We start from the raw sequence: 13,738 nt of genomic DNA, 5'->3' as shown, positions 1-13,738 counted from the left end.
GTTAAGAAAGCTAGAAATGACCCATATGGTAACCTTATGGCCCAGTGTTTAACTGATTTCTAAACCCAAGTCATAGTAAAGGCTTAACCATAACAATAACCAAATATCCTATTTCATATATCATGCACAATGAATCAAGACCATACTGTACAGATATGCCAGTTCATAATAGCTGCTTTAACCCTTCTACTATCAGATTGTTTCCTTTTCGTTGAGTACCACTGGGGTCAAAGACCCAAAGTAATTTACATGGATTATATCGGCAGAATTTTAATGAACATAAAAACACACATTTCAGGTGTTCAACATGATAGTCATTCTATTTTTATAAATGCTACATTCAAGAAATAAACAATTTAAACTGGCATCACAACACTGACCCCTCTGTGCAAAAACTGAATAGATTTTAATGTGTGTAAATATAAAAATTAACAAAACATCATTGGATACAACTGACTCAGATGGAAAAAGTCATGTATTAAAAATTTTGGAAGCACAGAAGATACATATTTCTGTTGTCATTGTGGGATTGTATCAATAACAACAGTACTAAGAGAGTTAGGTAACATTAGTAATTAGTATGTTGCAGCCTGCATCTTGTTGCAAAATGATGAACATTTTAGTCAGTGTCCCAAGTGTAAAACTAACTTATTTCACATCATAGTGAAACGTTACAATGATGCTCCATAGAACAAGGAAATAACTGGTGTTCATCAATGTAGTAACTAAAATGCTGGTACATCATTTTAAATATGATAGAGTCTAAAATGCAGAAGAATTTTATAAAAATTAAGATTGGCAGTAAAACCTTACAAAGCTATTATTACAGCCCCAATTTTTATGTAATTATGCATTCTTTTCCTTTGTTCATGCACATGTGAAAAGTGTAAATGTTCATGAATTAAGCTGCCAGCAATGAAATACTTTATTTTATCATAACATATTTTTATGTATTTCATTATATTACTTGTTTTATATATTTTAACATTATGCTATGTAAACTTACATATTATTGAAATGATAATTAAATGGACACCCTAGCTGCAATCAGGTGTTGATGTACTTCATTGGGGACATGTTGAAAATGTGTGCCCCGACCGGGACTCGAACCCGGGATCTCCTGTTTACATGGCAGACGCTCTATCCATCTGAGTCACCGCGGGCACAGAGGATAGTGCGTCTGCAGGGACTTATCCCTTGCACACTCCCCGTGAGATCCACATTCCCAGCATGTCCACACCACTCATTCGTGGCTCAGATGGATAGAGCGTCTGCCATGTACACAGGAGATCCCGGGTTCGAGTCCCGGTCGGGGCACACATTTTCAACATGTCTCCAATGAAGTACATCAACACCTGATTGCAGCTAGGGTGTCCATTTAATTATCATTTCATTTCTAGCAAAGCTGCATGATCATCCACGGTAACTGTTCTTTCGAGAACAGATAATACCGTCATATATAGTTACATATTATTGCTTTGCACTCATCTACATATTTCTCTACAACCTCAGTAGCCTGCTATCAAAGAAAAAATATCTGAATCTGAACTATGGTACCATGAAAGTTGATAACAGTAAGTAAACTAAATCTAAAAACCACATTCCAGTGATATGAATGTGGTTGGATTATTAAGGACATGCTTCTGTTTAGTTTTCTAAGGTTTGGAGTTTTAGTTCTTAATAGTAAAGCAGATACAATAACAATTTGTTAAAGCAAATAGTGAAGCTGACTTACAAGAAAAAGGCACATTAGCAACAGACAAAGCAGACAGATGGTTTAATGAAAACAGACTCATTGTGAATGCCAAAAAAACAACGTGGATCAACTTCAGACATATTACAAATAAAATAAAAACTAACCTTACAGTAGAACTGGGTAAGTGTAAGATTGAACAAGCATCATACACTAAATTCTTGGGAGTATGGTTTGATGAACACTTAAGATGGGAAAAGCATGTAATATCATTGAACAAAAAATTAAGTCAAACATATTATATACTTAGAATGCTTAAAAGCTCAATCAATATTAAAACAGTGTTATGTGCTTATTTCTCATTCATGCACAGTTTATTAAGATACGGTGTACAGTTTTGGGGGAACAACAGTCTAACAAAACATTCATTTAGACTACAAAAGAAGGCAGTCAGAATAATAAATGGTATAGGATATAGAGACTCTTGTAGGTGTGCTTTCAAAGAATTAAAAATCATGACACCACCATCCTTATACATATACGAAAGCTTATGTTTCTTAAAAGAACACGAGGAATTTTCTACATTAAACAGAGAATTTCACAACTACAAAACAAGGAATAGGAATGATTTCCACAGAGAAAGTCATAAAACAGCTATGGATCACAAAAGTGTACTATACCAACCCAAAATCCTCTACAGTGCTCTCCCCAAATAACTAAAAATAATACCAAAACTGCACATATTTAAAAGAGAATTAAAAAACATGTTATTGAGCAATAGTTTTTACAGTATTGAAGAGTTTATGAATCATTGACAATAAAAGCGCAGTTAATATTTCCCTGACGTAATAAATATGTGTAATTTCTCACATTTAAATACTTGCTGTTTCTATGAAAGTGTGAAACAGTGTTAATGTAAGAATGGAAATAATCTTTGATGTGAGAATCACTAGCTTTTTTTTTGTACATTGTTAACCTACTTGTATTTTCTTATGTTAATGTTCTTATAGTTCTATTAAAATTGTAATGTCTAAGTGACAAGTAAATTCAATTATAAATTTTCATGTACATGTATTTTAAATTTTAATGTTTATTGACAAGTCCTATGTCATTTTGATGATGTACTACAAGGACGCTAATAAATTGAATTGAATACTGTGTGTGGCATTGTAGCTGTCATTCTTGAGTGCAGAAAACAGTTTTGTGTGCAGTCAAGATTGGCAGTGGGACATAGAGAAAGACTACCAGCCACTGAGCTAGAACTAGGGAATGTGCACAAGCCAAGAAAAGTTTGCAAAATAGTACTTCTTAACCTCTGTTGTGTTATAATTATCATCCAAATTAAGATCCTTGGTAACAAACTGTTCACTCCTGATAGAGGGATGTTTTATGCCAAGATTTGCAATAAGCATATCAAGGGTTGTATGAAGCCCCAACTTCAGGAAGATATACATACTGATGCACACACAAAGAACAACACTGTGCAATCATTAAAAAAAATTAATGTTACAGATGCAGATTTGAAGGACTCCAAACTCAAACAAATGTTTCCATGATGGTTCCTATAAACATTCCATGATGTAAACTTCAAGTGCCTGAATATCATGCACTTCAGTGCAAAAGTACCATGGGCAATAAATTTCTGATGTACTGACATTAAGGGGGGATGTAATGGATTTTGGTCCAAAAAATCCATTTTTCAAAAAATATTATTTTCTTGATTTACACAGTTTAATCTAAGTTGTCTGTGAATTTTATCATGATAGCAGCTTTAGAAATGCTTTTAATTTGTTAAACTGATTGACTCTGCACTGAAAGCCACTCCCAGCTTTTCTGACATTTGGGAAACTGCTTGCTTCAGTGAAATTTTTGTCAGTGCGAAGGCTATTTTCTTTCAATATCTGTGGCTGACATCTATATCTCTGGCTGACATTTATATCTTTCCCTGAAAACTTTCTTGCATGTGGTTTATTTACAGTTTGACAATTCTAACACATATTAGTAAGTGGAATGTTGAATTCACAAACCTGTACTTGGAAGTCAAGATTTATACATAATGTATGGTGGAAAAACTGTGTTTAGGGAATGGAGGCTTCATGGAAATCAGTTTACCAACAAAAAAGGGGAAGCAGCTCGAAATGAAGAACATAAGCTCTCAGATTCAGCATCAAAACGTGGGACAGGAGAATTGTACAGGTGTGCAAATGATGATATGGATCCCACTGGATTCCGACATTGATTTAAAGCCTCTCTGCCAGGCTATAAAGTTTTCAAGTTCCTGTGTAAGCTGTAAAAATATGGGATGCATGAATGTTGTTGAAGAAAGAAGAGTGTGAATAGCTTGAAATTTTAAATTAATTTGTAATTTGTGTGGCTACGAATTTTCATTTTCCTCCTCCAAAAGGACTGACACTGGTACCCATGAAAGCAGTTTCAGATTAACATATGCCCTGAGATGCCTCAGACAGGGCAGGAAAGGAGGTAATTTATTGTGTGGTTTTCTGAAAATGCCCCCAAAGTGTGAAAGATTTGAAAAAATAAATAACGAAATGTCTCATGTTGTATGCAATACTACCAAAGTTTCTATGAAGAAAGCAGTGGAGTGATTGGTGGAAATAAACCAAAAAGAAATAGATCCTGAGGTAGATATTCATGACAGTGAATCTCCCACAAATGTTACTGACCTGTGTGAGTCTGTAGATGGGACCCGGATGAAAAGGGGTCACACATCTCCATATGGAGTTGCATCTGTTATTGGTATTGACTCAGGTAAAGTTTTAGATGCAGAAATTATGTCTAAATACTGCAACCAGTGTGCAACAAGGAAAATGTCCAACAACGAAAACAGTCAGAAACTGTGACAAGAAAAGCATGCAGTAGCATGCTCTAAAAATTATAGTGGCTCAAGTGGGGGCATGGAGGCTGCTGCAGTTGTGAGGATGTTCTCGAGATCTGAGAACTAGTATTATGTTAGATATACTAAATACCTTGGTGATGGGGACTCCTTGTTCGAAGGTATAATAGATAAAGATCCATACAATACAACAATAGAAAAGTCGGGATGTGTCGGCCACATCCAAAAGAGGCTTGGTGGTAGGCTTCTTCACTTGTTGAATGAGAAGAAAGGTGAAGTACATGTGGATGGAAAACCTCTACGAGAAAAAGGCAGGCTTACTCTGAAAGAAACTGATTCTCTTCAATTATTTTATGGGAGAGCTATCAGAAAAACCACACATAATTTAGAGGCAATGAGGCATGCTGTGTGGATATTTTTTCCCCATAAACTATCTTCTTCTTCTTCTTCTTCTTCCCCACTTAAATGCACTAGCATACACAATGTTTATTGGAGACATAATACCCTGGTTCCTGAAATGCTTCCCCCTTGTTATTCATCAACAGATGTGGTTCCAACATGGTGGAGTCTTTCCTCACTTTGGACTGAGGGTTTGTGAACAGGTGGGTCAGACATTCTCAGAAAAGTGGATGGGATGAGAAGGTCCTGTTTTGTGACCAGCTTCTTCAACTGATCTCACACCATTTTATTACTTCTTATCGAGCCATGTGAAAAGTCTTGTGTACAAGATGCCTGTTGAGACTGAAGAGGATTTCCTGCCATATAGTTACACTATACTTTTAACTTATATTTTTATAGCCGATGTATCAGTAGTATCGATATTTTGTGGCGATGTAGTCTATCACCACCACCACCACCACCACCACCACCACCACCACCACCACCACCACCACCACCACCACCACGCCGGCCTTTTTTTTTTTTTTTCTTCAATATTGAAATATTTACATAAGGACAATAACTACAATTTCTTGCTGTGAAGATGTCAGAGAAATTTTCAGTGCTAGTTATTTTCATAACCACCACTCACTGAAAAGTAATGTCGGTGGAAATATAATCCTCGAAGCCTCTTCTGTTTGTACTGTTCGTAGATAAGAAAAATGTCTTTCAAAAGTGATGTGTGGAAACATTTTAAACCAAATGATAGTAAAAGAGTGAAGTGCAATTATTGTGGGAAGGTACTCCGAACTTCTGGTAACACTTCTGACAAGGCCAGACAGCTGCAGGCTAGACGAGGAAAACAACTACGAAGTTAATCCCCGATATTACTGATGTAGAAACCAGACCTCCCAGTTCCACTTCTAGCCTAGCAATTACTTTGACTTCGTCAGTTGCTTATTCAAATTGTATGAAAGGAGGTATAGCTGCTGCTTTGAAAAATGTACCTTCTTTTGCAGGAGGAGGGGGGGGAGGGGGAGGAGAAAGACCACAGTAAATAAATGAAGCCATTTTGTTTCATCTGTCTTATAAAACTTTTAACTCCTTTGAGTAAAACACCAACCAGGGAAACATTTGTAATAAGCGAAAAATATGAAATCTTTAGTTTGTAGCTTCAGCAAGAATTAAGTGAGGAACAACAGTAACCTTAACGTCAGATGTATGGACCGAATATATCAAACAAAAAGTTTTATGATTCTTACTGTCCACTAAGTGCTCCCTGTCAGCGATGAAATAAGATGTTTCAATAGGACTTTTTAAACTTTGAGAGCAGCATATCTTGTACTATATTTCTCATGTTCTGAAAAAGGTTTGTGAACAGTTCGAAATACACCATGATAAGGCCACAGCTGTAGTTAAAGACACTGGAGCAAATATGGTCAGGGCACCGGTGACTGAATTTTATCACCAACGCCATATCCATTGTTTTGCTCATATTTCATACTTTGTATATGAGAAAACATTGTCCTCTGTAGAAGGACTCTAAGACATATTTGTCAAAATCAGAGCTCTATTTACTTAGTTTGAACATAATGTAGCAGCGAGCAACCATTTGAGGACGCTGACAGGTTGTTCGAAGACAGAGCTAATTTCAGACATTCCAAAAAGGTGGCACAGTAGATATTATGATTCAAAGGAGTGTGTTTATATGCATACATTCACGTCCAATCGTATCCAAGCGTCTTGGCCACCTATTTGTCCCTCTCTGTAACTTAATATAACAAAATCTAATCTGATAAAATATGCATATTATTAATACAATAATAAAGCAAATTATTACGTTCTTAGATATGGAATTTTCCCTGTGGAGTGGCCGTCAAAATATTGTCCAGGGAACGTGGAAGATAAAATGAGAGAATAACTAGACACTGAAGACACTTTCCCAGAGTTATCACTTTATTTGCAAATTCCACACCCTAGACAGTTACGAGATAACCCATTCACTATTTGGAGGGAAATGTCTCAACACAGTTCCAGTCTGTATCTGACACCTAGGAAATTTAATTCCAGCAGAAAGACTATTTGCAAAAGGTGGTGAAGTGAGTTCTGCTCAGAGAAGTAGGTTAAAAGCAAACATGGTGACAAAGTAACTTTTTAGTAACTTTTTAAAATTTACTTACAATATACATTTTGGAACTGATTTTTCCTCTATCAGATTATTTGTATTTTGGCTGATTTTTGGTAACGATTTTTTCTATTTTATCATACCGTAGTATAATTTTTTGTTATTTTTGTATAATTTCTCTATTTGCATGTAACATAATGTATAATTAAATGTAGTTTTCCTTAATTTTTTATTAATTCGCAAAATCCACCCTCCACAGTTTAACACATTTCGTGCAATCATAATTACACTCTGATTCCAAAAATTAACTTTTTGTCAACGACATATCGAAGAAAAGATAATTTTCATTCGATTAACTATCGATATAGGTTTTAGAGCGACAATAATCGATTACATAGCTGTTTATCTGCTGATGTCTCATCCCTGTCGACAATGCAGTTAACGCCGTTTAATAATAGGCTGTACGGTTGGCAGCTAATATCTCCAAATCACCTAGGCACGAAGTCTCTCGACTGCCAGCGATCAGAATCAGTGAGTTCGCGTGCCAAGTTGTGGTTCCCATATAGTATATCTTTCATCAAAACTTAGAAAATGCCATACTCGATTAAACTGTTTGTAGTTAAAATCCATATACATTGTAACTTATTTGCTATGAATATATGGTGTTACAGGGGGGTCTGTAGACGACTCGTGTTTGGTACCATTTGTCACAGTAAAATTATGGGAAACGTCATTTTGGTGGTTTAAGGCTTTTCGTATTCAAAATTGTGTGCTCCGAAAATATTCAATTTCAAGGCACAGGCTCATCGAAACTTTATCAAAAAAGCGTCGTTTTTGGTAGTAGATGTCGTAACTAAATGCCAGTTAATGGCCACAAATAGAGCAAATTGGGGTAAAGGAGCAAACATGCGTTGTAATGTCTAAACAATTTTTTTATAAAATGCGTGAGAATACATCGTTCAATCCATCGACACGTCCACAAGGGGCTTCCAGATTTTCTCCCCTGATCTTCGGAGATCGTTAACAAAGATAAAACAGCCATTTTACACGGGTCATTTTCGTACATTAACCTTGTGTTTGTACACCAGACGTAGCTGACAACTGCCATTGGAGAGCGCTGTCGTAAATCACATTGAGAAGCACGCTCTGTGTAACGTGCCCGCTCGTTCCTGGGCATGCACCAACCACGTTTGGCGTGTTTTAAGGTGATGAACACGTCCTGTATGACTAAGGACGGGTTTAAGGCGTGGAGAGGAGTGCTAAAGATCTCTTGGACAGACTTTTTTTTTACCAATGAAGCACTCTTCAATAACGCAGATCAGACAAGAGCCTAGTGGAGGAATATTAAGGGAGGGAGCAAAACCTATGGATCAACTGCATAGTATCAATAATAATCAGCTGCGGCGTGAAACTCATCTTCTGAACCTCAACTCATTCCGTACAAGTAAACTCGTGTTTTTCAAGTGTCATACGAACCGCGAGTCATGTTATGTTTCGCAGTGAACGACTAAATAGTGTTGAGATATCACGACAAACGGCTCTGGTTACACTTGTTATTAATCAATATCTGTTGTGTGCTCTGGCTTTCTTCGCTTGTTACGGAACCGGGGCAGGATGTGAGTCCGGTTTGCAATTACTTTCCTTTTTTCGTAGGGCCGGGAGGGAGGGAGGGATGGAGGGGGGGACGCCGGAGGGGGGGGGGGGGGAGGCGAGGCTGGACTCTGCTGCCCCTCACTAAGAGGCGACCTTGACATTTCAAATTCCTCCTGGAGTAAAACGTTGGTCCGTTCACTTCGCCGCCGGAACAAACACACAAAAGCACTAGATTTCTGATTTCCGGAAGTACAGCTCGCCGAACAGAGCTTCTCAATTTTATAATAAGCCACGACTCATATGGCGCGACGTAAATATATTAATATAACATAGTGCCCTTTCACGTGGAAAGTCATAGCAGGCAAGATAGCATAAGACACACTTGTAAAAACACTGTGAGTTAAAGCGACTTGGGGTAGATAGGGAGAAACGGGGGACGTGATATGCTGTCGACCAATCGACGGATTGAGAACAAAAATAAAAAAGAAATAAAAATAAAAATGGCTCTGAGCACTATGGGACTTAACTTCTGAAGTCATCAGTCCCATAGAACTTAGAACTACTGAAACCTAACTAACCTAAGGAAATCACACACATCCATGCCCGAGGCAGGATTCGAACCTGCGACCGTTGCGGTCGCGCGGTTCCAGACTGTAGCGCCTAGAACCGCTCGGCCACTCCGGCCGGCATTGAGGACAAAAGTTATGAAGTTGTTAGGAAGATGTGAACAAAACATCGTTGTTTTACAAGAAGCCACGTTGCAGAGCCCTTCGAAATCAAGAGTACGATGCAGATTGGAAGCGGGAATTCCACAAAAAACAGTGTGGCGCATCTTGAAACACGATCTTGGGATGAGACCATACCACATTCAAGTCGCCCAAGCTTTAACATTGGTGCAGAAACGTAAGTTGGTGGAATGCTGCCACACTTTAGCTGGAATGGCGAATATCCCACAGGGTATTCTGAATGTAATGCTTTCAGAGATGAAATCACTTTTCATACAACTGGATTTGTGAACTGACATAACACGATTTTCTGGGCCACCGAAAACTCACGAGTCATTCGATAGCATGAACGTGAGTCCCTCAAAGTGAATGTTTGGAGAGCTGTGACCGTCTCTAGGGTAATTGGACCCTACTTTTTTGATACACGAACAGTAACAATTGACGTCTACTTACAGATGTTGCAGCAAAACATCACTGACGCCGTGCAGCGTATTTCCAAGAAGATGGCGCTCCAGTGATCTGGGATTGCGCTGTTAGAGACCAACTTGATGCGATGTTTCCAGGTAGACGGATTGGTCGTGATGCAGGATTGGGCGGACCCCGCATCTCCTGTCTCAACACCATGCGATTTCTCGTTTAAGGGGATGGTTAAAGAAGCGTGTTTACAGTAGGAAAGTTCGCAACATCAGTGACCTAAAAGACTGCATGCAGGATATGATATCATCCATTCCCAGTCAAATCTGTGTACGGGCATTAAATGCTGATGTTAACGGTTGGTTTTTATTTGTTGAACGTGATGACGAACAGTTTGAATTCGCAGGTTATTTAGTACTTGCAGCAAGTCACTTAACACACTGTATTTCGTTTACTGAGGCAGTTACAGTTAATAAATTGTTTCTGCCATTTGAGTGTTAACACAATTTTGGCTAATCCTGCATATCTGGGCCCCAAGAGGCTATCCAAATAATGAACATCCAAAGCCGAAAGTTACTTATTTTTATATTCGTCGTTAATTTGAAATATGGTCACAAGAAGAGAATGCATTTTGTCATTTGTAATTTCTTTATCACTATGAATGTTTAAGACACACATGAAGCCTCAGTGTTCCTGTTGAAGCCAAGACGCCGTATTTGGTTTTCAGTATTATTTCAAATCCTTCACAAAGTCAGCTCAGTCGTGATCTCGCTCTCTCGCTCTCGACTCTGAAAGACCATTTACGGTACCAGTATCTTATTCCACCACCCTCCCTTATTTGATACTAATTTGTCTTCTGAATAAAGAATGAAAATGGTCATTGTACTGAATTGTGAGCAGGACGTTCTGAAGACAATATTAGGATATCCGCATAGAAATCTATCACATTCCATAAATAGTTATTATACATCAGTAATGGAACTGAACAGTTCGTTTCTAATAAGGGTATTTTTACCAGATTTGATTTTTCATTTGGGTGGCAAGCTCATTAATACAGATCCTTAGCAATGGAATCACAATGAACATTTTTCAACGATCCACACCTACTATTAAAGTTTTAAATTATACGGCTGAGAGGGGCATCAACCAAACGGAAGACTACAATTCATAAGTAAAATTAAATTTAATATTTTCCATCGCAAACACCGGGGGTGGCGATTGTTAAGTTAATCGTTATAAATATTTTAGCATACAACCACTAATACACTGAAGAGCCAAAGAAACTGGTACACCTTGCTACTATCGTGTCGGGTTCCCGAGGGCTCGCAGAAGTGCCGCAACACGACGTGGTATGGACTCGACTAATGTGTGAAGCAGTGCTGGAGGGGACTGACACCGTGAACCTGCAGGGCTGTCCATATAACTGTAAGAGTACGAGGGTGGAGATTTCTTCTGAACAGCACGTTGCGAGGCATCCCAGATATGCTCAATAATGTTCACGTCTGGGGAGTCTGGTGGCCATCGGAGGTGTTTAAACGCAGAAGAGTGTTCCTGGAGCCACTCTAGCAATTCTGGACGTGTGGGGTGTCGCATTGTTCTGCTGGAATTTACCAAGTACGTCGGAATGCACAATGGACATGAATGGATGCAGGTGATTAGAGAGGACGCTTAAGTACGTGTCACTTGTCAGAATCCTATCTAGACTTATCAGGGATTCCATATCACTCCAACTGCACACGCCCCACACCATTACAGAGCCTCCACAAACTTGAATAGTGCCCTGATGCAGAGACCATGGATTCATAAGATTGTCTCCGTACACGAATCCGCTCTATACAGTTTGAAACGAGACTTGCAACATGTTTCCAGTCATCAACAGTCCTATGTCGGTGTTGACGGGCCCAGGCGAGACGTAAAGCTTTGTGTCGTGCAGTCATCAAGGGTACACGAGTGGGCCTGAAAGGGAAGCAGTGGTTGGGAAAGGAGTAAGACAGGGTTGTAGCCTCTCCCCGATGTTATTCAATCTGTATATTGAGTAAGCATAAAGGAAACAAAAGAAAAATTCGGAGTAGGAACTAAAATCGATGGAGAAGAAATAAAAACTTTGAGGTTTGCCAATGAAATTGTAGTTCTGTCAGAGGCAGCAAAGGACCTGGAAGAGGAGTTGAACAGAAAGGACAGTGTCTTGAAAGAAGGATACAAGATGAACATCAACAAAAGCAAAACGAGGATAATGAAATGGAGTCGAATTAAGTCGGATGATGCTGACAGAATTAGATTAGGAAATGAGACACTTAGAGTAGTAGATGAGTTTTGCTATTTGGGGAGCAAAACAACTGACGATGGTCGAAGTAGAGAGGATATAAAATGTAGACTGACAAGAAAAATTTGTTAACATCCAGTATAGATTAAATGTCAGGAAGCCTTTTCTGAAAATCTTTGTAAGGAGTGTAGCCGTGTATGGAAGTGAAACATGGACGATAAATAGTTTAGACCAGAAGAGAATACAAGCTTTTGAAATATGGTGCTACAGAAGAATGCCAAAGATTAGATGGGTAGATCACGTAACTAATGAGGAGGTACTGAATAGAATTGAGGGGAAGAGGAATTTGTGGCTCAACTTGACTAGAAGAAGGGCTCAGTTGGTAGATTCTGAGGTATCAAGGGATCATCAATTTAGTTTTGGAGGGAAGCGCAGAGGGTAAAAATCGTAGAGGGAGACAGAGGCATGAATACACTTAACAGATTCAGAAGAATGTAGGTTCCAGTAGTTACTAGGAGAGGAAGAAGCTTTCACAGGATAGAGTAGCATGGAGAGCTGCATCAAACCAGTCTGTGAACTGAAGACCACAACAACAACAACAACAACAACAAGCGAGGGACCAGTCCGTGCACATCATCGTGCAACGGCAATAATTTCGCCATTATGGACGGCTATAGGTACAGCGTGGTTCAATATTTCTGCCGGGGATTTCCAATGACTTATTGAGTTCGTACCACGTTGAGTTACTGCACTACTCCTGGAAAAAGGAGGTCCGACATGATATCAGGAGGTATCCCAAGATTGTTGTCGCCTTAGTGTAAAAACGAATAAAATTCTTAGGACATGAATTCATCGTCTTGCTTCAAAATGGGCAGTACCAGATTCTCGCTCCGCCTATCCATATTGTCTCTCATCCCCCACAGCATTGCTTCCTTTAGGCGGTAAATACCCGTCGCATCAGCTATCCCTCCGTGCATCACTAGTTCGTAAACACACGTACAGCCTTACGAAAGCAAAGCTTTGGAGGATGTGGGATAAAATGGATAGGCAGAGCAAGAAACTGGTGTTGCTATTTTTAAAGTAAATTTTGTTTTCGTATTTTGATCCTGAGTACCCTGAAGGTGCTTTTTATATAGGATTAACTTTGACAGCCAGATGATGGGAGTTTGACTCTTGAAATGCGTTGCTGTGGATTAAGTTCCTAATATTAGCGGTTGTATGCTAAAACATTTAAGAGGTGGCATGATCCCCCTCTCATATTTCCATCTTACTCTGAGTAATTCGATTTTTCTCTCTAATTGCATGCGGTGGAAAAGTTGCTATTCCTTCACACGCGGACTTCCCACGCAGCATCTCTCGTCACCTGGGTGGTCTGGTGACAGGCGGGTTCTGCTGATCTTGAAAGGGTTAAGCCGACGGGTGTGAGGGAGTCAAGTGGATGCTTTCCAGACGCCGACATTGTCATTGTCATAGAGTCGGGGGCGACACGCCCACAGGGGTCTGACGGAGCGGCTGGGCTAGAGATTCCATTACTTCACAGAAACTTAGTGAAAACACTTTCTGGCAGGCTACCAGCGAGGCGTGTGAATGACTTGTGTTCCCAGGCAGTCTTTGCGGGAAAATTCATGCGTTTTCTGCAAAATCATAACTGTGATTGGCTTGCTTAGGGAATAGCTCCGTGACATAGCAAAAT

At 39.2% G+C, this 13,738-nt stretch overlaps 1 protein-coding gene across 1 annotated transcript in view; it reads right to left on the bottom strand.

Annotated features, from left to right (window-relative positions):
• The window catches only part of LOC126100273 (sepiapterin reductase), a 151,865-nt gene that overhangs the window by 2,800 nt on the left and 135,327 nt on the right, over positions 1-13,738 (bottom strand). The window lies entirely within an intron of this gene.

This window comes from Schistocerca cancellata, chromosome 9 (assembly GCF_023864275.1).
Source record: "Schistocerca cancellata isolate TAMUIC-IGC-003103 chromosome 9, iqSchCanc2.1, whole genome shotgun sequence".
Classification (NCBI taxonomy): Eukaryota; Metazoa; Arthropoda; class Insecta; order Orthoptera; family Acrididae; genus Schistocerca; species Schistocerca cancellata.
Note: the sequence above shows the minus strand (reverse complement) of the source record. Positions and strands in the feature narration are given on the sequence as shown.